Source organism: Mustela lutreola, chromosome 4, assembly GCF_030435805.1.
Source record: "Mustela lutreola isolate mMusLut2 chromosome 4, mMusLut2.pri, whole genome shotgun sequence".
In the NCBI taxonomy this organism is placed as follows: Eukaryota; Metazoa; Chordata; class Mammalia; order Carnivora; family Mustelidae; genus Mustela; species Mustela lutreola.
Window position 1 is genome coordinate 10137197 of NC_081293.1, and position 21704 is coordinate 10158900.

Genomic DNA, 21704 nt, shown 5'->3' on the forward strand with positions numbered 1-21704 from the left:
GGTCTGGGTGTGGAGGGGGACTCAGCAGCAGAGCCAGATCCAGCCCCTTCCAGGCTGCACACCAAGGCCATGAGGCCCCGTCTCTGCCATTACACAGGAGCAGAGGAGGGCTCCCAGGCACATGCCCAGCTTGGGTCCCCTCTGGCATCGTCTTTGGCCCCTCATGAACCATTTTCCGGCTGTCTCGGTGTCCCTGGCAAATACCAGAGAAGAGTGCGGGCAGCGCGGTCCCTCCTCTCACTCCACAGTCCCCCTGCTCCGTCCTCTGCCGATGGCGCAGACAGGAGCTTCACACTACAGCGGACCCGAGAAATCACGTTGCTCAGCAGTTTGATGTAACGGATTTATGCATTTAACTATTTAATTGCTTAATGGGTTTTTGACCACCAAGCCCTTTGTTAAAACAAAACTTCATGCAGAGTTCTAACAATGTAAAACAGACACATGTAAGCCCGGGGACCCAGAACTGGCGCTGCCCTCCCCCAACCCCTCCCCAATGCCGTCTCCCTTTGGCAGCCTCTAGGGAGGCCCTCAAAAGGCTAGAGCTCTTCTCAGAAGCCCAGTTTGGAAAACCCCCATCTCGTCCAAAACCCTTCCTGTTCTAGAAGGGCCGTGAGGAGCAAAAGGCGCCGTTTGCGTGGGGAATTGGTAGGAAAATAGCTGAACGAGTCAGAGCGGGACAGCAGAAAGCAGCCCAGCGGTAGCACGAGGAGGGCTGCTCTGGGGGAGGTGGGGGTCATGGGGGGAGCCAGGAGTTGGCCTGGGAAGCAGGGTCCCCACTGCCCAAGAGCTCTGTGTGCATTACCCACAAGCCCCAGGACTCTCGACCAGTGGTGACAGCTGGGGAATACATTTCTCCCCGGGCCCTCTTATGCACGTTCTGAGTTTTGATATTTTTCTCCAACTGGAAGCAGTCAGTCTGGTGTTTGTGAGGCGTGGAGGATGGGTCCCCTTCCCACCAATAATGCTCCTGGCCTCGGAGTGCTGCAGGCCCCCTGGGCACGGGCATCACACTCAGGCTCATTCCGAGATGCTTCTGGCTTCATCTGACCTGAACAGCCACCTCGAAAAGGTTTGGTCCCAAGTATCCTTGCAAGGGAGACAGACTGGAGCTAAGTGCCCTGGGTTGGGAGGCTGTGTGGCCCAGGGGAAGTTTCCCAGCCTCTCTGGGCCTTAGTTTTCTCTTTTGTAAAATGAGGTCGACAGTGACAGAGTTTACCTTGCAAGGTCAGTGTAATGACACATGAAGCAAACCCTAGAAGTGTTTCGCACAATGGCCAGCGCACGCTCAGGAAGTCCCCAGAAAATGCTGGCTGTTGTCACTGCTGCTGCCTCAGACCTGGTGAAGCCCCTTGTCCCACTTCCCACGAGAGGAGGCCAAACTGCGTTGCAGAAAACTGCCCAAAGGGCTGTCTTCTAATGACCCTCAGGAAGAATTTATAAGAGAAGCTTCTATGCGTGCTAACAAGAAAGGAGCTCTCTGCGGGGCATTTGATCTGGGTTTTGTTATTTATTTTTAAATTTATTTATTTGAAAAAGAGAGAAGGGGGAGGGGCGGGGGAGAAAGAGTCTCCAGGAGACTCCAGTCAGTCCAGAGCCCGACGCGGGGCTCTCTCTTGTGACCCTGAGATCGTGACCTGAGCCGAAACCGGGCATTGGGCGCTTAACCGACCTTGTGACTCAGGCGTCTCTGCATTTTGTCATTTAAACCTCGTGCTGCACCAGTGAGAAGGAAGGGTTGAAGCTGGGTCCGGGGGAAGAGAAAACTGAGGCTTGGGTAATTCTAGGAACTGGCCTAAAGCCACACCGTAGGCAGGGGAGCCAGGACAGAAACCTGGGGACTTGATTCCTCTCTGGTTCTGTTTGCTTGTTGTTTTGTAGATTTGTTTTGATTTTGTAGATTCAGGAGAGACGGGCACCCGGGAAAACAAAACCATGACTGTGCTCAAGAATGAGATGCCGGAACTCCAGTGGGGGCAACAGGGCCCGACAGACGGTGCGGGGCTCAGGCAGGCAGAGCCCGGCTCCCCCTTCGGGGGGGGTCCCAGGAACCACACCGGTGGGTGGAAGTCCTGGCGGCGGTGGGGGGAACAGAGGCACTGTGACCGCGAGCAGAGCTGGGGAGCCTCTTGCTAGGTTAGCCCATTCCGCCCTCCGGCAGGTGCTGGAACGGAGACCCAACTCCATTATGATCCAGCCCCGTGGCCTTCAGCAGACCTCGTACCCTCCCTGCAATTTCCTTTCCTCCTTCACCAAACGGGAACATCCCTGCTGGCGTCGAGTCCTAGGCCATGCAGTTTTATGTAATTACACTCTGTAGTCATGCCCTCTCTTCTTGTAACACAGAAGGATCCCAGGTCCTGTGTGCCATGTAGCACTTGGGGAACGGCAAGTTCAGGGACGAGGAAAATGCCAGATCTCTGCACTGTTCAAACCAGAGGGATGCTTGCCATTTGGGCTAGGACAGACTTTACTGTCACCATAGAAACTCCTGAGATGTAAACCTCTCGTTTTTTTGAGTAGGAATACTTTGTGCTGAATGCTGATTCACAACCACGCTGTGGACAGAAGAGAAAGGAAGCTTGCTGGGAAGGGGCAGAGGACAGATTTGAACCTGGGTCTGTCAAGGAGCCCCCGATGGTTCTACTACATCACGTGATCCCGCGGGGGCATGGGACTTGGGCACAAAGGAATAGTGAAGGGGATGTGATGGCTTGGTGCTTGTCCATCTTCTTCTTCCTTGCATCCTGTCTAACACTCTGATTGGTAGATGCGGTCTCTCGGGATCCTGGTGGAATTGTAGCGTAGAGAGAAAGGGCCAGCACTGTTCTGTCTTCTCCTGCTTCTGCCAGGTGAGTGGTTGCCGGGGCTCCCTGAGACCCACTCGCCCAGCTGTCTTTGCCTACCTGAACCGCACACCAATCTAGAGCTGCCAAGACGATGGTTACCTGTGAATCAAGCTTATAGCCACCCAGTCTTTTAAAGTATAGAAAAGCATCTCTCCCCAGCTCAGCCTGTGCAGATGGGCTCATTTTTCAATGCTCTCTGCCAACAAGCCGACTCTATGGTTGATTAGGGTAATGAGGCTTATGCAGGCTTCCTCTGTCCCTCCCCATCTCCTTGGCTCAGAAAGTTAGCCCACTGTCTATCAATACTGTCTGGCACCAGAAGAAAGCCCCTCTCCCTTCCTGCACCCAGCATCTGGTTGCCTGGAAACCAGGACAGAAGCCTAGAGCATCTTGGGTTTCTTTTTAATTTCCCTGCCAGGTCCCAAGAGCAAGCAGTGTTTGTTTTAAACAGAACCTTTGCACTGGAGAGACTTGTCTTAACCTTGCCCAGAATGATTTCATCAACCTGCATAAATGTCATGTGGAGAGACAGGGACAGCCACTCCAGGCTCAGTGTCATTTGGTTATTGGTGCACAGAGTCATAATTAACAGTGAAGGCTGAAGATGAATTGTTTCAGAGGGAGCCAGGACTAGGATCTCCTCGTGTGTGTGTATGTGTGTGTGTATGTGTGTGTGTGTGCGCGTGTGTGCGTGTGTGTGCCCATGCACATGTGTTGAAATTGGCAGCTCTGTGACTTGCAGCTTTTGCTGTAGCCACATGCAAAAGGGAAGAGAGATTTTTCTTCTCCCCAAAGAACAAAAGCCCATCTTGAAAATGAATGTCCGGCAAAAGCCACACAATTTGGGACAAAGGTTCCAAGACGTTGCTTGGCTCACCACCGCCCCTACCCGTTCCCCCGTTCCCCCCCACCCCTGCCCTGCTCTACCTCAACTGGAATGTGATTGTCTTCAGACACAGATATAGGAGAGGGGAGGATTTAGAAAAGTCACAAATGGGAAGAGAATCTCCCCACCCCCAACACTTTGGCTGAGCACTGAGAGGGCCTGCCAGAGTTAGAGCCTAAACCTGGCACCCATCGCCTCGAGTATGTTCTGGCTCACGCCACCTGGGTGCTCTGTGTTTCCAGCACTGAGAGAGGCATTTCACTGGTGGTTGGTAGGGTAGCATTTCAGATCCTGCACTGCCTGTCCTCTGTGCCCCAAATGAGGCATCTTTGCAGGAACCAGCAAACCAGGCCCCACTAAGGAGAACACTTCCTAGGGATTCTGAGCCAAACACCCTGTCTTTCATGGTACCTTGTCACCATAAGTGCTCTCTCATTTTACAGACAACGATGAAGAGGCCCAGAGTGGTCAAGCGTTTTGCCTGAGGTCACAAAGCTGGTGGGCAGTAGACTTGGAACTACATAGCGTCCTCAGAAATCATTACAAGGGCTACTTTATTGGACTTCCTCAATCTAATGATCTTAAAAAAAAAATCTTTCCAGGAGATACTGGTCTTTGCGCCCGCATTCTTTTAGGAAATTCTTATCACTCAGTGACTAAATTGAAATCGAGCGAATCCTAGGCAGGTATGTAAGGTGTCTAAAAAGATCCATTTGCTGTGTCTTCTTGCTAGAGTTTTTTAAAGTCCTTTGATGTTATAAAAAAATAAATAAAGTCCTTTGATGTACTTTTTACGGACAGGTGGAAGTATAGAATATGTATGTTCTGTAACTAAATCCATATTTCCTCAATCCATGACTTTCCTAGACTTCCTTGGTCTGTGTTTTGGTGGGTCCTGTGTGTTTAGTGATATTTTCTTAACAGCAGTTTTTCTCTTTGCTCGAAGAGTATTTTAGAGACAAAATGATGTTGAGGACAGGGGCCTCATAGGTTTTCCTCTTATAAATGGGCAAAGTGGTGGAGCAGCAAATCACTGGGAGGCTCCGTGTTCATATCGAGGCTCTGCCAGTTTCTTGCCCCGTGGGATGTGGAGCACATCAATAACCCATCCAAGCTTCAGTATGGAACCTGTAACGTGGGGATGATAATGGCTCTGAGTTATTGTAAAGTGTAGAAGAATTAACATGGGGAGTGAGGAGAATGGTGTGTGACCAACAAGGACTCCCTAAGAGGTAGCCACTATTATCTTATCAAAATAATAAGGGATTGGTGGCTATAGGGCAGGAGACTGTAGGGCAGACTAAGGCTGTGGTATAACTCAGATCTAAAAATCAGAAATTCTTAAACCTTAGAGAGCTGCTCAGAAGAGGCTTTTCCTGATACAAAGATGGTTTTGTCACTGAACATGGTCTGTTTCATGACTTCTTTATTTTTAAAAATTTTTAAATCTTTAAAGTAGGATGGACTTATAGGCAAATATCTCCATAGCACAGAGAGATACTGTACACCTAAGATAATTTCTACTTGAAAACACAACACTCTAAATTTCGGTAAAAGATTTGGAAATTATGGCCTTAAAGAACAAAAAGAATTCAAGCCCAGGCCCCTTGAAGAGAAATGTCCCTTCTGCTATTTCCTATTCATGCAAAGACAGCAAGAGAGAAGAATGCTGTAAATGTCAAGGAATGAATTCTTCTCATTTCTGGGCACAAAACACATCATTTTCATCTTTGCAGCTTTTGTTTTCCCTGTGCAAACATTATCTGGACCCCAACGTGTAGACATCAAGGGCGAAGGGAAACAACACACATTAGAAATAGACCTCCCTTTCCAAGGGTTAGTTTCTGGGCTCAACAGCCTTTGTCTGCATCCCCTAGGACTCTGCTAAGCCTCACTGCCCAGCCCAGCTTGCCTCCATCCCTCAGCCTCACACAGCCCCTCTCTGCTTTGGGCCAGGAGAGGATTCTACGACTGTGAAAAGCTCCTGCTTTCCTGCTCCTTGCCTTTCTCCTCCAGGACCCCAGTCACTCTGCAAGCCCCCACACCACCTATTACACACAGAACCCATGCTCTACTCCTGGGGCTCGGCAGAAAGAGAACTAGCTTCCTATAGAAAGATAAAGCTTCCTGTCTCTGTCCTTTCAAATTCTCCCTTGTCTGTCTCACCCCAACCTCCCCCAAATAAACCCAGCTCAGCATTTCACTAAAGAGGATAACTTAATATGTTTCCCTTTGAAGGGAACTGATTTGCATTTTAATGTCGGTTTCCTGGAGCCTCCAAGACCATTAGAGACACCTAAAGGATGGTGTCTAATGGTGTGAACGTTAGGCACCAAGGCCTAACATCTGGGTTCATAATTTAAAACATATGGTTTCTTTCGAATCATGCCATCCACCAGCCGGCTGCTCTGCTCCTGCCAGCCTTTACCTCAGCCAGACTCTTAGCACCTTTGCTGCATCAACTTAACCATTCTTCAGTCTAAAGGTAGTTGTCCTCACTGCTGAGTCGGGGGAGCTTTGGGATGGCTGGAAAGAGCTGCCGTGTATGGCCACGAAGGCTCGGCCCTCCCCGGCCCTCCCCTCTGCCCTCCCCTTGCCGCTGATTGTCACTGCCTGTGAACGGCGGTGTCCTGCTCCCCACTTCGTAGATGAGAACAATGAGAGCCCGGAAAGGGGAAGTGCCTTGTCTGATGTCACACAGCTGGAAGCCGGGATTCGGATCATGGTTCACATGATTGTATCTGTCTCACGATAGCCCTGTCCTGGGCAGAGGAGACCCTGAGATCCATTGCCAGCTACCAGCAGCCATGAGAACAATGGACCCCACCCCCACAACACCCATGACAGTTACTAGGAACCAGGCAGTGGGCTTTGCCCACATTTGCCTTTGTCCCAAGTACCTACCCCGGAGGGCACTAACCTCACCCTCGAGGCTTGAGGGGAAACTGAGAGCTTTAGGGATTTGCCAAAGCCAAGGGTAACAGAGACCTGCTCTGTCCCTAGCCACCACATTTTCTTGCTTTATGGTTGACTCCCTGTGTGACTTTTGGCAAGTCCCTTAACCTCTGGAAGGGGAGGGGCCATTTCTCGTCTGACAAATGAAGTCGTTGGCCTGGAAAATGGTTAAGGTGCCTCCCGGGGCTTCCACACGGACCCCCGCCCCCCTGCGATGAGATCAGGAAGTGGAGGCAGCCTGGCCAGCCTCCCATCTGTATTCCCAGGGTTTATTTATGCTCCTTGTCTCTGGCGACAACTGCTAGACCATATGGGCTGGCCTGGCAGAGGACGGCCTCAGTGACAGCGCTGGGAACCAAGGTGCTGGTGGCCCCGGAGGAGGGAATTCAGTCCTCTGTCCTGCTGGTCTGTTCGAGGCCTGCAGTCCCCGCCTACACCCCGAGCGGGAGCCTTCGGACAGCTGCTCTTGCCCCGACAGCCCCATGGGGCCGAATCCTTGCTGGCGGCCTCCGCTGCTTTTACTGCTTCATTATCTCTCAAGTCAGAAAACGTGAGGGCTGCAGCTTTGGCTGCAATCTGTTAACCTGCCAGCTCTCGGGGAGCGCAGCCCTGATAGCATCCAGCAAATTACCCCATTCCTTACCCTTCTCCACTGCCTCCTTAGCGTGTGTGCCCAGAGCTCTGAATCCTGGACACCCTTCTCTTCTTGGTCCCCAGTTTCACCAACAGCACTGCTCAGGCGCACCGAGGGGGAGGGTTGGGAAGAGTTCTGTAAATTCTCATGCAAGGTACTCACACCCATTGTCTTGTTGCCTGTGGCCATGGTCACGCAGTTCGGGAGAAAATGCTCCCCTCCTGGACACCCAGAAACACAGTATCTATCTGCAAGCCCCTGTTGTGGGACTTAACAGATTGTTCGTCGACTGTGGGTGTTCTGCCAGATCCACAGCCGTCCCCCACCGTGGCTTTGGGGCCTGCAACAGGTGCTGAGGGCAAGCGTGACATCCGTACGGAATGAGCAAGCCTGGTTGTTTTCCTGCACTGGACGAAAGGGCCACTTCTTCAGGTCCAAATCCCCTGGCCATCCCTTGGAAAAACTACGGGAAATTTGTTTCAAAGACTGGCATTATACCAATACCTCTGTTTTTAAAAAGGCTGAAAACAGCAGGAGAGTTGGGTTTCTTCTGTGACGCAGAGGAGTTCCACCTTGTAAAAACAGTATTGAAAAGAAAGACAAAAAAGGAAGAAAAGGGAAAAGAAAGAAAGCCCTTTCCAGGGCATCTGGCCTGTAGAGGCGCCCAAATGGGGCATTGCATGGGCCCTGGCTTTCTTTGGGGGTGGGAGGCTTTTCTTGTCTCCCAGGGTTTGTGGCTAACCCTAAGAGGTACAGAGCAGGGCACCTGGGGCTCCTTCTGGACTGTGTCAAGGGCAAGGGGCAAAGTATGTAAACAGCACCTGTAATTGTAACTGCCCGTTCTTATCCCCAGTGAACCTGATCTGTGGCAACCTGATCTCTGGGGCCTCCCTCACACAAGCCAGAAACTCAGCCTCCCACCCTCCGAACTGCCTCCTGTAATGGGCTAGGTTTGACGACCATGATGGGATTAGTGCCATTTGCTTAGTTTAATTTCGGATTTGTGCTAGCTCACATAAGATCAGCACTGCTGGATGGTTGCAAGGTTTTTTCCAATGAGGGCTCTTAGAAACCACTTGAAATGGCTGCCTCTAAGGTTCTGTGTGGGGCTGGGCTCTGGAGGGCAGCAGGGCGGTGAAGGAAGAGGTGGAAGGGAGGAGAAGGGGCATCAGGCAGCATCAGCCTAGCAGTCAAGCCCACCTAGGTGCCAGGCTCACACCTGGACTCAAGTAGGCAAATGAGCTCGCTGCCCCCGCCCCCGGCCCACCCCACCAAGGAAGACAGCTGGGGCTGGAGCAGGACCAGGGAGAGGGATAAAATTAATTGAGAGGCTGAGGTGTGCATGAGGACTACCAGGCACGACAGACTGGTCTTTGGGTCTGGAATGATGATGACCCAGGGAATGTAGATATCAGCCCATAAACATGTGAAGGGGAAGCTATGGCCATGTGCACATGCCAGAAGATTTCCACCGGGAAGAAGAGGCAGTCCCTGAAACCGGAAAGAGGTAAATTGTGAGGGTTAACTCACACGGCTGCCTTTGTGCCAAAATGGGGCGGGTTTGGGGACATACCCAACATCAATGAGGAAGTCTTCAGTGGCCGGAGGTTCTGGGCCCACGATGACGTCATAAGGTCCCCCATGAGTGGAGAAGCCCATGAGCAACATTCTGTCTTCTTCCCGCACAACGGAGGGTCCCTCTTGGCCAGGCTCTGTGATCCGCACTGGTGACAAAAGGCTACATACAGTGTCTAGCATCAAGGAGCTAGCACACCATCAAAACCCACGGCAATCATTGCTACAGTGGGGTTTTGTGTAAGACCCTGCGGGAGGACAGGAGCAGGAAGGTCTGAATGGAGCCAGGAAAAGCAGAGAGAGGGGCGTGAGGAAGGTTTGCCAGATGGACAGGTTGGGGGGTGGGGCTTAGTACATCAAGGTAGTAACTACCCTTTGTTCTGTACTTACTTAGTGCCCGGCACTCTGCCAGCTGTAGAGTAATGCGGCACAGTGCAGGGAGTGGAGGGCAGGGTTGTGCAGCGTGGCATGGGAAAGTGTGGTGTAATACACAGTAGATAACCTGGTTCAGTGCAGTACTGTATAATATCTTATTAGGTGGGAGCCAAGATAAAACCCAGTATGGCTCTGTCCACAAAGCTGGCCCTTTGCCCACAGTATTGTATGCCTTTCCTATATATAGCATCAGTCCCCAGAGGGGCAACAGGAATTGGGCAAGAGATGGGCATTAACAATGGTCTAGGGACATGGAGGCATTCTCCCCAGCCTCTGAGGTTGGCATCTGAAATAGCAAGTGTGGCCGCCAGGCAACCACCTTCACTGCCATGGGTGAGACATGTCTATCTGGGTAAGACAGCTCCACAGGTGGACCCAGGCACAGGCCATCCTTGCAGACCTCGCACTGCAAGTGTTAAGAAACCTCCCCAGGCAGCCAAGCTTCTGCAAATCGCTTTTTCACCCGTGATCAGCTTTGCTGAAAGCAGCCATCTAGGGCTCTGGTGGCTTAAACTCCATTCTCCGTGGAGAGAGGGTCAGTTGTCAGCATGATCATCCTTTCTCTCCAGTAATAGGCAGTGGGGAGGGGTCTGCCACCAGGCCTTGTCTTCCGCCAACATGGAAACTTGGACACTGGAACATTCTTGCTACTGGCTCCTCCTGGGATTGAGAAACTGGAGAAGACAGGGCTGCTAGAAAATGAAAAATGGTGAGCAGAAGCAATTTTGCTCATGGGCTCTGGCCCCGGAAGGACTGTCAGTCCTTGCTTTGGATGCAGGTCCCTGTGTGTTCTGTTCTTAATTTATCCTCATGGATCTGCCCAAGTGTAGTTAAAGTTAATGAAAAAGAGGAGAGCAGACAGGCAGACAGATTGGAAGGTGTTCAGACTGGGCTCCTGAACCACCTGTGTTAGAGCTAATAGTGCTACATAGAACATTCCATTCTTAGAGAGGAGCATCCCTATGCCAAGGGGCCCTTCACAGGGACACCCAGGGGGAATGGGCCTGACCTGCCTGCCCCAGCCCCTGGGAGAGTCCTGTCTGTGACCTCCCTCTCTCTGGCTTTATCATTCATTCTTCAAAATGGGCAGGGGAGTTTTGGAAATGGTGTCCACAGTGGAAAGGAGAGAGAGTGGCTGACAGTGATGTCTGTGTTGATTGTCTATCCAGTTATAACCATACTGGAACAGATTTGGGTTTTCCAGATACTGGGCTGTTTCAAACTCCATCTTGTAGCCTGAGAGTCCAGTGAATAATGAGAGTGATTAGAGAGGATAGGGCATGAACTCTGGAAGTCCTACCCCAGGCCCTTTGCATCTCTCGCCTGAACTCTTTAGTGCATCCTGGCCCTCATTTGCCTCTGTTTATGCTCCCCCAGATCTACTTTCTATAGGAGGCTGCCAGTGAGAGTGCTCTGAAGTCATGTGGCTTAAAACCCTTCCATGCTCCCCAGCTACGGGACTAAATCCAAGATCTTAAATGTGGTGTGTAAGGCCCCTCCAGACCTGGCTGCACCTGGCGTCCGGTCAAGCCTCTCTGCCACCTCCCTGCCTCCCTGTGCTCCCTCCGACAAAGGCACAACTACTGGCACGTCCTGCCTCTGCCCCTGACCTTGCCTCCGGCTTCAGCCATGCTGCCTGCTCTCCCGGAGACATTCTCCCGGCCAAGCCCTATTCCTCCTTCGGTACTTGGCTTCAGATGACTTGTTCCCTAGGAAGCCATCCCCCTCCTCCGTTCCCCACTGAGTGGGTGCTCCTTTCTCTGTGCTCCAGCAATGTCCTGTGGGCACCTTTATTCCCACTCAGCACAGAGGGCACTGTCCTGTCTTGTTCCCCTGCCCCGAACTGGTGCTCAGCAGATATTTGCAGGAGGAAAGAGAGATGAAGGGTGGGGGGAGGTGGAGAAGGACGGAGAGAAGGGAGGGGACGAGTAGGGAGCAGGAGGTGTCCGTCTCCTCCTCTTCTATGACCTTTATTAAGATCTTTATGGCTGTTGTCATTCATTCCCATATATTTTTCCACGATGGCCAGAGCAGTTGTAATAGAATGTAAATCAGACTCATTCATCAGTTAAAACTCACCAATGACTCTCTGGCTCTATTGGAACAAAAGGTGCAGATGATGACCGACAAGGCCCTGTTTGAGCTGGGCCCACCCCTCGCCTCCCGAATGTTCTCCCTCCCTCGGCGCCAGACCCACTTGTTGAGTACAGTCTTGGATCTCTATGGGGATGATGCTGTCGGCACCCCCCCACCCCAGGACACAAAGATTGGTTCTCATGAGCAAAAAAAAATTACTGTTTTTATTTATAAAGCGTATGTATACACACAGTACCTAAACAGGTATATATATATGTATGTATGTATGTATATATATATATATATATATATATATATATATATATATATCTGTGGTTTTAAAATTTCACTAGGGGAGCAATTTTTTAAAACTCTAAAAAGGCTCCTCAGGAGGGTGATAATTTAAAAAAAAGCTGGGAAACTTAATCCAGAAAAACCTTAATCATGTCAAGAAAAACCATCCCAAAACACTGCCTAAATCATGTCAAGAACAAACCACCCCAGGGCCTTTGCACTTGCTGTTTTTATACTTAAAATTCTGTTTCTCCAGATTCTTGCCGGGTTCACTCCCTCATCTCCTTCACTTCTCTACACAAATGCCATCTTGGTGAGGCCTTCGCCAGCCACATATCTAAATTGCAATGTCTTGTGCTTCCTGTTTCCATTGGCTACTTCTTTTTTCTTAGCGATAGCCCACCTGGCACACTCTACATTTTACTTATTTTTCTTACTTATTACCTGGAATGTAAGCATTATTGTGTTTACAGGTCTACCTTCAGTGCCTAGAATAAGCTGGGGTGCAGAGTAGTCACTCAACACATACTCACTCCACAAATACCAGGATGGAGCAGGCGTGGGTTGGGTACTTAGCGCGCCAATGACCGGAAAGGCCCATCCTTGTGGTTGTTTTAAATTACCCCCCAGCCGTGACGTGGGGAAATGCTTGTAGGCAGCACAGGTGACCCGAGTTCAGAGAGAGGAAAACAGTCGGAGATTCTGAAAACACAAACAGCCCTGGACAATTGAGAATTAACCGAGGGTGTCCCATCACCTAAGGTCTGTGAGGGGTGTGGGACGCCATGTTCTCCACGCCTCCTGGCCTCCTGTGACATGGCAAGGCTTAGAGGGGACGGTAAATCCTGCTAGATGGGGTATGGGAGACTCTCCCTGCCCCCCCCCCCAGAGCCTCCGACCCATGTGCCCACCCCGAGAGCCCCAGCAACAGCACAGAACTAGGGACAGGGACAACAGGTGGGACGTCACCACCACCCCTGCTGACAGACCACACTGGCCAACTTTCCCCTGAGAAACGAATGCCTTTAAGGTTTCCCCCTGCACCAGCCAGTACCTGTCATCAGGAGCTGCAAGTCTTTCTCTGGCAGTGGACCGCAGAGCGTGTGCTCTGACTAGAGTGAAAACTTCCCGCTTCTCAGCTTTGTCATCACTTCCGTCATGAGCAGGAGGCCCTGCGCCGGGCCCGTGTGAACTAATAGACTTACGGGAAGCTTGAGGCCGGGCTCTGACAGATTAATGAGCATTCAAGAAAATCACACAAATTTCTTTCTACAGTATGATGAACTATTTATAATCCTTCACAACCTACGAAGTCAAGGTTGGTTATGAAGTGCGTCTTAGGGAGCCACACTCTCTCCAAAGACATCTGGGGCTTGAGACATTTGTTGGCACGTGTCTATGCCAACAGCTTCTTAGATCATTGCTTAGACCTTCTAAATCTTCCTTTTGTTTCCTTCTCTACTCTCGTACAAGAATCGTTTTAACCCTCCATGAACCTTGTAGAAGGGCTTTCTGGTCCCATCAGCCTTGATCGACCAACGGATCTTTCTCTTCCCTTCTAGCAATTTCTTCTGAGAGACTCGCCTTCTCCTCCTCCCTGTCCCACGCCATTCTTCTCCCTTTCTCCTGCCCCTCTGTTATATTTACTATTATTATTATTATAAAATTTTAAAACTGCCAATGGATGGAGGCTTGTTGTAAGAAATTTGGGGGGGAAAGGGCAAAAATCCAATCCCCTGGTGATGAAACTATAAAGGTCTGTATCCTGAAAAACATTTCTATGTATAGACTTTTCATTCCCTCCCTCTCTTCCTTTTTCCTTTCATTTTTTAAACATGAGATTGACGTCCTACTAACATTACAGCCTTTCCTTTTTCCCCAATTTCCTTAATGTTTTGTGGCCATCTGTAAAGTTCCTGTATCGTTGGCTAGTTTTCCACAACGTGTTTGGAATGGATGTTTCGTGTTGCCTTGCAGGGCTGAGCTATAATTTATTAAACGAATCTTGTGTTGTTGAACCTGAAGGTAATCCACCCCACCCTTTTTATTGCTATAAATAATGCTGCAAGGGACGTCCTCAAACAAAATAAATCTTTGTGCAAATGTTGGCTTTTTCTTAGAAGAAATTTCTAGAGGTGGGGTTGCAGGTCATAAAGTATGAACGCTCTGCACTCTTTTTCTTAGACGTGTGAGTTCTTGGGACCGAGATGTCTCCCGTGCCCTCCATGGCAGGTGTGGTGAGGGAAGCCTGTTGAGTAGAGTGAGTTCTCAGTGGTCCCTCTATCTTTCCTCCACTGGCTTTGGCCCTGGAGATCGCCCTTCTTTCTTCTCTAGGGAAGCCATGCCAGGGAGCAGCTGTATACCTGTAAATCCACATTCCCGTTCACACTGACCTAGGGCTAGCAGTCTTCAAAATCTGCTGGAAAAATCCTAGCAATGCCAAGTCCTGGCTAGAGTTGCCATGGTAACAGACAATGACAACAACCCTTTCTCTACTTCTCACCTTAAATCTTTAGAAGTTCTCTGGAGTCAGTTAGACACTAGGGAAATGTGTGCTTTCTTAGGGGGGCAGTTTCAACCCATCCCATCCAGCTGGGAGTCTCATAGGGGCAAAACTTAATGGCCAGCAAGATTTCTCATGGATCCTATAAAAATACCACCACTGTTTTTTTTTTTTCTTTTTTCTTGCCTCTCCTCTGTTTTCAAGTATAACCTAAATAATCCTCCATTTCCAAAAGTCAATCCACACATATGCCTGGGGTCCTGATGTAGAAGAGGCATTAAAACATGAGGACAGAGACCAGATGAAAAAGAGCCTCTTGAGACCATCAGAGGGTATGTTAAATCAGTTTCATATCATAGAATTTTAATAAGAATAAGGTAATATGTTTTATAGTCATTATTCCTAACAAAGCATTGAAATGATCATGAGAAAAAAGCATCAGACCTCTTACATTTATTCTGTGACTTAGCATTTTCTTTTGCATCGTATATGGCACTATATTGTACCAGCGTCATGTAAGGGCCCTAGTCCCAAGCCCCCAGTCCCCAAAGGAATGGGGAGACCTCCTCCACCAACCTACCCTGGTCAATACCAGGCAGGCCAAGTTGACCCCCGACCTCTCCTCCAGGGTGGGCCCTACACACAACTCTCTGGTGGGGGTTGGCCTTAGTGTCCCATATACCTTCTGTAATTTAACACTCAAAATACATTATTCACACAGAAAAAGACTTTTACTGCAGTTTGCACACAAGGACCTGGGAAAGTCAACACTCTTCCTTCAGCTCTCCTTTGTTCTTGGTTGCTAGGCATTCTATTGCTTGGGAGTACAATATTTACTTCTATTTATTTTATTTGCCCTTGAATTTGAAGAGTCTGGGCAGCGCCCAGGATGCTGGAGCGTTGGATTTTCTGGGGGATCAAATGTTCATGAAGCCATGTGTCTGTGCCTGCGTTTCAGGGCCCAGTTCTTCCCACACAAGGTCAAGGCCCTGGATGGGTGCTTGGGTCTCTGCTTAAAGCACCAAGTGAGGCATTCCCACAGAAGTCATGAGTTCAAGGGGATTATGAAAGCTGTGCAGAGGGTTGGCCAATTCACCACCCCTCCTCAATTATTCCCACTAAGGGTTCTCTTTGCAAAATAAATACTTTAAAATAAATAGTTATGATTAAAGACTCAAATAATAATAATAAGAAGAAAATAAAATGTAGAAATCCTGCTCATTACCCAGCCCCCATCCCTTCCCGTGGTAACCATCGGGACAAGATGGTGTGATTCTTGATTCTGTAAAGCCCACAGCTCCTCAGAACTCATTCTAACGACCTACTGGGGGTGGGGGTGGGGTACAGATCCAAGAGAGACAAGCCCTGGTTTCTATGCTTAAAGAAGGTCATGAGGTTTGGGGTTGAGAAGACCTCCTCTAAGGACCCCTTTGAAGGATGAGTTTGATTCAGTTAGAGGTTATAATCCCAACCATTTGGAGAAGTGAAGGGAAACCTCACAACACTTTTTTTTTTTTTTAAGATTTTATTTATTTATTTGACAAAGATCACAAGTAGGCAGAGAGACAGGCAGAGAGAGAGGGAGGGAAGCAGGCTCCCCACCAAGCAGGAAGCCCCATGCAGGGCTTGACCCCAGGACCCTGAGATCATGATCTGAGCCAAAGGCAGAGGCTTTTGAGCCACCCAGGTGCCCAACCTCATGATGCTTCTGATCTCAAACACATGGGCTTTTCCCCACATGATCCAATTCTCTAGCTCTGCAGACAATAGCTGGGTGTCCTAAATTTAGTTCTGACACTGTCTTCCCAGAGTCAGTGAAGACCCCGCACATTAAGGACTCTGTCCCACAAGACTGCCCCCACTTTGGATGCCAGTCCCAAGCTGTCATCGGGGCTTTTGATTGGCTATAAATCAGAGTTCCCATGACCTCTTCCTCAGGTTCAGTAATTTGCTGTAACAACTCAGAACCTTAGGGAACAAACATTTACCAGTTTATTAGAAATGATATAGTGAAGGATATAGATGGACAGCCATACAAAGCAATATACAGGGCAAGGTCTGGGAGTTTCCAAGCCTGGGAGCTTCTGTCCTTGTGGAGGTGGCATGTGCCATCTTCCCAATGTGTGGATGTGTTCATCAATGTGGAAACTCTCTGAATAACACAGTTGAGGGATTCTTATGGAGGCATGACAAATTCAACTCAAGCTCCAGCCCCTGTCCTCTCCCTGGAAGTCCACTTGTGAGTCGGGCTGAGAATTCCAAGCATCTAAATATGGCTTAGTCTTTGGTCATCAACTCCCATCCCAAAGATACCTAGAGCCCACTAAGAGTCATCTCATTAGAACAAAAGATGCTCCTATCACTCAGAAAATTCTAAGAGATTTAAAACCTCTGTGTCAGGAGCTAGGATCAAAGCCCAAATTTTAGAACAACAGTTGCTCTCAGCACCCCTATCCCTCAGGAGGTTACAAAGGTTTAAAGAGCTGTATGTTGGGAACTAGGAGCAGAGGCCAACTATATATCTTATTATGTCACAAGAAGATAGTTTGCAAGGCCAGGAGAAATCAGATGGTGTTCCAAGTTAACATTTGAGAAATACTCCAAAGAATGGGAAATATGTAGATCATGGAGAAGGAAGACTGGCTTGGTACAAGGAGGAGGAGGAGAGCAGGGCCTGAGCCTCACATATGTCCAAAGGTACAGGGATTGTGTCTGATAGGAATCTTTTGGGTGCAAATGATGGAAAATCTAACCTAAATTGGTTCAGGCCTCCTAAAGAATTTATCTATCCATGGAATTTAAAAGTTCAGGGGATAAATGGAGTTTAGGCATGGCTTGATCCAGAAAAATGTCTTTATCCCTCAGCTGTATTCTCCTTCCTTCATATGGACTTCATTTTTAGACTACATGTGGCAGATGAAGATGGTGGCCAGCAGCTCCAGAGTCCAAAGTCCTTCCAGGGAAAAGCTGTGGAGAAAAAGAACACATCTTATCCTGTTAGCTTCTGAATAAGTAGCTGATTTATTATGAAAGGACTCAGGATATGAGCCAGTCCCTGAAGCAATCACTGTCGCCAGAGACTGAAATTATGCTGACTAGTCTGAGTCATATGCTCAGAGAGAGGGAGATTAGTTGTTATTTAAAGGAGATTGGAGATTCTGATCAGAAGAGGGGTGTATTGGTATTCAAAGAAAACTATAGAAATTGGCCTCCATGGAGACTCTAAACATAGTGAGATCTTTGCTTGTCCTACTTGCAGGAGCCTGTTCAGGATCAAAAGTCTACAATAAAAAGATTAAGTTGAGCAAAGAATCATCACTTGACTCCAGGGAGTCCCTTGTGCTCTGAGAGCTCTGGGTGGGCGGGGGACGGGGTGGTGGGTGATTTAGGAGGGATACACCTACTTCAGTCAAGGGTTTCCAGAGGCTTCTGAGGAGAAGCTAGTTGCTTCATGCACAGATCCAAGCCTCGGGGCTTAAGGTGACTGAATTGTTTTGGCTTCTGGAGACAAGTAATCATCCAACGAATCAGGATACAGGAAATCCAGGGACATCTATTCAGAGTTTCTGGCTGGATGTCTGGGTGAGCTGAATAGTGAATTGGGGGTCCCTGCCATTGGCCATGGCCGAGACAGCCACACTCTGAGCACAGAGAACACTGGGAAAGAGGGTTATGTGGCCCAGAAGCCCCAAGGGCCAATAAAGAGGCAGCCCCTTCAGTTGCCACACTGGAGCATGCCCTCAGGAGAGGCCTGAGGACAGAATCCTACTTCCGTGTCCTCCAGTAGGTTTCCAGCTACCCCCATGGGGAAGCCTTTAGTCCAGCAGGGACACAGAGCAGGTTCATCACTGTAGCTTCAAACAAACCCCCTGAAGCCCTGTGAATACCCTTTGATCCTTTTTCTGCTCTTCTATAAAGACCAGGTGTTGTTTTACCCTGGAATTGAAAAGGTATGGAAATAAGAGTATAGTGGAGGGAGACCCATAGAAATGAGGAAAGGAATATGAACTAGAGTTTGGAAGGAAACCAGGAGTAGGCTTGAGATGTAAGCATTAGAAAGATTATAGATTGAATATGTTGCTTTCAACTGTCAACTGAGAATAAGCAGGGAGAGGCACCTTGGGGCTCAGGTGGAAGCTCAGGCAGAGGAATTGGGGTTTGGGTGGGGGAAATGGGTCAGAAAGAGGAATTAGCCTTTGGAGCAGCTACACTTTGCACTTTACCTAAACCATTTTGGACAGAAACACTTCAGAGTATTCTATATAGAGCTGTGCCTCCTAAAACATGGCATGTAACAGAACGATTTCTCTTTTTGTCTTCGAGTTGTCGTTATGACTATCAAATACAACCACACCTTTCAGAGTGTATAGAATGTTTGACAAACTCAGAAGTAAACACAACTCTGAGCTGAGTATAATTTTATTTTTTAAGGAAATAAATTGAAGAACACTCAAAAGCTAGTAATAAGAGGGAACTGCCTAAGGCTGATAAAGGGCATCTATAAAAAAGCCCAGATCTATCATAATAGTGAAGACTGAATGTTTTCCTCCTAAGATCAGGTACGGGACAAAGATATTTGTTCTTGCCTCTTAGAGCCAACATTGTGCTAGAGGTTTTATCCAGGAAAGTTAGCCAAGAACAGTAAATAAAAGGCATCCCAATTGCAAAGAAAGACATAAAACTACCTTTATTTGCAGATGATACAATTTTATGCATAGAAAATTCCCAGAAGTCCAAGTTTGAAAAACTATTAAAACTAATAAATAATTCCAGCAAAGTTGCAGAATATATGATCAATATACAAAATGAATTGTGTTTCTATGCACTATCAACAAACAATCTAAAAATAAATTAAGAAAACAATTCCATTTATAGGGGCGGTTGGGTGGCTCAGTTGTTTAAGTGTCTGCCTTCAGCTCAGGTCATGATTCCAGGGTTCTGGGGGCTCCCTGCTCAGCAGGAAGTCTGCTTCTCCCTCTCCCTCTACCCGTCCCCTCCCCACTCATGACTCATGTTCTCTTTCTCTTGTACTCTGTCTCAAATAAATAAATAAACAAATAAAATGTTTTTAAAAAGAAAACAACTCCATTGATAAAAGTATCAAAAAGGAAAAAATGCTGAGAAATAAATTTAACCAAAGTAGTACAAGATTTACACTGAACACTATAAAACATGGTTAAAATAATAAAAAAATTAAATGAATAGAAAGACATCTTTGTTCATGGATTGGAAGATAACATTGTTAAAAAGACAATATTGTTTAAAGTGATCTATGGATTAAATGCAATCTTTATCAAATCTCCAACTGCCTTTCTCCCCCCAAATTGACAAGCTGGTTCCAAAATTTATGTGGAAATACAAGGGACCCAGAGTAGTCAAAATGGTCTGGAAAAGGGAGAACAAAGTTGGAGGACTCAAACTTCCTGATTTCAAAACTTACTACAAACTTAGAGTAATGAAGACAGTGTGGTATCAGCATAGGAAGAGACAGTTCAATGGAACAAAATTGAGAATTCAAACATAGAAGGGTGCCAAGACCACACAATGGGGCAAGAATAGTCTTGTCAACAGATGGTGCTGAGAGGACTACATATCAAGTGCAAGCAAATGAAGGTGGACCCCTACCTCACACCATACATAAAAATTGGCTTAAAATGGATCACAGGCCAAAACAGAAGAGCTAAAACTATAAAACTCTGAGAAGGAAACTTGAGTAAACCTTCATGGCCTTAAGGTTAACCAATGATTTATTAATTATGGCATCGAAAGCACAAGCAACAACAGCAAAATAGACAAATTGGACTTCATCAAAATGAAAAAACTTTATGCTTCTAAGGATACTCAGGAAGCAAAAAACAAACCATCCAATGGGAGGAAATGTTTGAAAATTATATATCCAATGACAAATTTACATTCAGAACATATAAGGAACTCATATAACTGAACAACAAACAATCCGATTTAAAAATGGGCAGAGGATTTGAGTAGATATTTCTCCAGAGAAGATACACAAATAAGCACATGAAAGGATGTTCAAGATTATGCCTCATTAGGGAAAGGCAAGCCAACATCACCAGATAGCACATCAAACCCACTAGGATGGCTACACTCAAAAAGACAGACAATAACAAATATTGATGAGGATGTGGAGGTATTGGAACTCTCATCCTCTGCTGGTAGAAAGAGAAGATGTAGCAACTTTGTAGAAGGTGTAGCAACTTTGTGAAACAGTTTGACAGTTCCTCAAAAAGCGAAACATGAAATTATCATGCGATCCATCAATTCCATCCCTAGATATAGACTTAAGAGAACTGAAGATATAAGTCCACACAAGAATTTGCATGTGACTGTTCCTATCAGTGTTATTATAGCCAAAAAGTAGAAACAACACAAATGTCCATCAATTGATGAAGGAATAAATGAAATACAGTATATTATAGAATGGAGTATTATTCATCTGTAAGAAGGAAAGTCCTGATACTGATAAATACGGATAAACATTGAAAGCATCATGTTAAGCAAAGGAAGCCAGATGCAAAGGCCACATATTATGATTCCATTTAGATGAAATGCCTCGTACAGGGAAATCTATAGGAACAGAAAGTAGATTAGTGGCTGCCTAGGGCTGGGGTTTGCCAGAGCGGGTTAGGGATGGGGAATGACTGCTAATGGATACAAGCTTTCTTTTTAAGGTGATGAAAATATTCTGGAATTAGATAGTGAGGACAGTCACACAATTTTGTCAATATACTGCAAGGTACTGCCATTCACGTTAATAAGGTGAATGATATGGTAGGTGAAGTGTGCCTCAATCAACCTATTGATGAAAAAGGCAGATAAAAAGTAACCAAGGGAGTAGAAAATTTGGGCCCTGAGAGATCTGGAGACCAAAGAGGGTTTTTGTTTTGTTTTGTTTTGTTTTGTTTCTCCTTTATTCTTCGTATGAAGTGATTGTATTTTAAAAACTGATTTATACATTTTCTAGATCATGCCACCCTGGTTTCCACCCTCTGTTTCTCTTAAAGGATTTGTTCCTGCATGTGCCATGAATTATTTTTTCACATATCTGTCCAGCACTGGGCTCCCCGGGCCCTCCCAACATTTCTAGAAGCAGACACAGAACTTGGTTTATGACTGGGCATCTGAGTTGAAGGGGAGATGTTTCCACCCCTCCTGTGAGCTTTCCAATGTCAGTCTCACTGGGCTGAAGGCCAGGTGTGTTGGCAGGGTTGAGTCCAGCAGGAGATCATCTCTTCTTTGCTTTTGTCAGCCTCTAGCGGTCACCTGTACTCCTTGGTTCTTGGCTCTTAAAGCGAGCAGCTCAGTGCGTCCTGACCCACCTCCGTCCCTCTCACTGCTCCTGTTGGCACATCATTCTTTACTTCTCTAGAGATTAATCTCTCTCTATGCTTTATGTCTCCCTTGTATGTGACTTAAAAGGACCTTTGTGATTTCTCTGAGGGTCCACCCAGGTAACCCAGGATAATCTCACCATCT

General features: G+C 47.4%; 2 long non-coding RNA genes across 3 annotated transcripts in view; one reads left to right on the forward strand and one right to left on the reverse strand.

Annotated features, from left to right (window-relative positions):
- Positions 1-1489: 1489 nt before the first annotated feature.
- On the reverse strand, positions 1490-9416 carry LOC131830609 (uncharacterized). 2 transcript variants are annotated; one of them, XR_009353240.1, is made up of 3 exons: positions 8898-9246; positions 7487-8815; positions 1490-4863 (listed from the first exon to the last, which is right to left on the reverse strand). It is a non-coding gene; the product is annotated as an uncharacterized LOC131830609 (long non-coding RNA). The 2 variants fall into 2 exon arrangements; XR_009353239.1 differs by lacking the exon at positions 7487-8815 and having other exon boundaries at positions 8898-9416.
- Positions 9417-14411: 4995 nt separating this feature from the next.
- Positions 14412-21704, forward strand: part of LOC131830612 (uncharacterized) — a 79433-nt gene continuing 72140 nt past the window's right edge. Inside the window, exon 1 of the long non-coding RNA XR_009353245.1 lies at positions 14412-14539. This is a non-coding gene — a long non-coding RNA (uncharacterized LOC131830612). The remainder of the gene's footprint in view (positions 14540-21704) is intronic.